We start from the raw sequence: 2,604 nt of genomic DNA on the forward strand, positions 1-2,604 counted from the left end.
TGTTGTAAATCCCTGGGGGGAGGGGGAAACATCCAACGATGAAAATGAGAATAAACGAGGAAAAACAAAAAGAAGTCCTGTTGTTACTCCTACACAGTGACATGTTTTATTGCAGAGTCCAAGAGACGAAGGGAGCCACAACCTATGGTTAGTAGTCCGTTATCAAACGGTCATTGTGTGCTTATGTGTCATGTTTGTTGAACCCGTTCCAAACTAATGACTGTTGCCTTGTCCATATTACTTGAACTCTGTTTAAATATGTGTAAACACGCATGCGCCCACGCACACATGAACATAGACGATACCAACATCGGTTTCATACACACATGTATATTTATATAAACTAGACGTGCATGAACGCGAACGCACGCACACACACACACACATATATATATATATACACTCACTATGTACACCCCATTATACGGCAGGCGTTCAGGGTGTACTCAGACCCTACGATATTATTACCTTTGGACAAAACAGGTATTACATTTTGATTTTAGTCTGAAGGCCAATAAGTGTATTTTAGTTTTACATTCGAAATAAGAAGACAGCAGATAGAAGGTAGAATAACAACCTGGGTGTTCCAAGTTCAAATGCAGTTAGCTCCACACAAATACTTTCATTTAGCAATATTCTTCTTTTTAGAAAGAATTCTAACTAGAAAGATAACAATGTCACTAAAAATCATCTCGATACAAAATGAATGAATGCTGCTCAACAACGTCAACAACAGATGAAATTTAAAAAATAAAATTTCTTAAATTGCATCTTTGGTAATCAGACGATCCCATCTTTTAAAATATACGTGGTAGGTGATAAAATACATAGGTGATAAAATCTTTTAAAATATACGTGGTAGGTGATAAAATAAAATCTTTTAAAATATAAGTGGTAGGTGATAAAATAAAATATTTTAAAATATACGTGGTAGGTGATAAAACACATAGGTGATAAAATACAATCTTTTAAAATATACGTGGTAGGTGATAAAATACATAGGTGATAAAGTACAATCTTTTAAAATATACGTGGTAGGTGATAAAATACATAGGTGATAAAGTACAATCTTTTAAAATATACGTGGTAGGTGATAAAATACATAGGTGATAAAATACAATCTTTTAAAATATACGTGGTAGGTGATAAAATACATAGGTGATAAAATACAATCTTTTAAAATATACGTGGTAGGTGATAAAATACATAGGTGATAAAGTACAATCTTTTAAAATATACGTGGTAGGTGATAAAATACATAGGTGATAAAATCTTTTAAAATATACGTGGTAGGTGATAAAATAAAATCTTTTAAAATATAAGTGGTAGGTGATAAAATACATAGGTGATAAAATAAAATATTTTAAAATATACGTGGTAGGTGATAAAACACATAGGTGATAAAATACAATCTTTTAAAATATACGTGGTAGGTGATAAAATACATAGGTGATAAAGTACAATCTTTTAAAATATACGTGGTAGGTGATAAAATACATAGGTGATAAAGTACAATCTTTTAAAATATACGTGGTAGGTGATAAAATACAATCTTTTAAAATATACGTGGTAGGTGATAAAATACATAGGTGATAAAATACAATCTTTTAAAATATACGTGGTAGGTGATAAAATACATAGGTGATAAAGTACAATCTTTTAAAATATACGTGGTAGGTGATAAAATACATAGGTGATAAAATCTTTTAAAATATACGTGGTAGGTGATAAAATAAAATCTTTTAAAATATAAGTGGTAGGTGATAAAATACATAGGTGATAAAATAAAATATTTTAAAATATACGTGGTAGGTGATAAAACACATAGGTGATAAAATACAATCTTTTAAAATATACGTGGTAGGTGATAAAATACATAGGTGATAAAATACAATCTTTTAAAATATACGTGGTAGGTGATAAAATACATAGGTGATAAAGTACAATCTTTTAAAATATACGTGGTAGGTGATAAAATACATAGGTGATAAAGTACAATCTTTTAAAATATACGTGGTAGGTGATAAAATACATAGGTGATAAAATAAAATCTTTTAAAATATATGTGGTAGGTGATAAAATATATAGGTGATAAAATACATAGGTGATAAAATAAAATCTTTTAAAATATACATGGTAGGTGATAAAATACATAGGTGATAAAATACATATGAAATTGTCATAGTTATTATATATATGAGCTTTTTTGAAATCTTTAATTAATACATACAAACTTTGGCTACATTTGAAGACATTCCACATTTGTTCAAAACAGACTCATCTCACAGATTATTCTGCTGGGTTGGCTCTTAAATAATTTAAAATTATTATTCTTTTTACCAATTTCTTTTTAAAGGTTATTTCGTTCCTTTTTGGTTCCAACTTCAACATCTAATTAGATTTTTCTGTTCTTGTTGCAAGGCGTTTCCTTTCGAAACGTACTGAGCTGGCAAATCAAGTGTTGAAGCTCAAACTGACTTAATTATGACTTTGAGCTCCCGTCGTTCAAGAAGAATATCAAAATGGCAACCCGGATTGAATAATTTGAAATTATTTCATAGAATTTTTCTCTATTTTTAGTATATTTATTTATTTATTTATTTT

This window comes from Euprymna scolopes, chromosome 12 (genome assembly GCF_053919585.1).
Source record: "Euprymna scolopes isolate OS-2025 chromosome 12, ASM5391958v1, whole genome shotgun sequence".
NCBI classification, from domain to species: Eukaryota; Metazoa; Mollusca; class Cephalopoda; order Sepiida; family Sepiolidae; genus Euprymna; species Euprymna scolopes.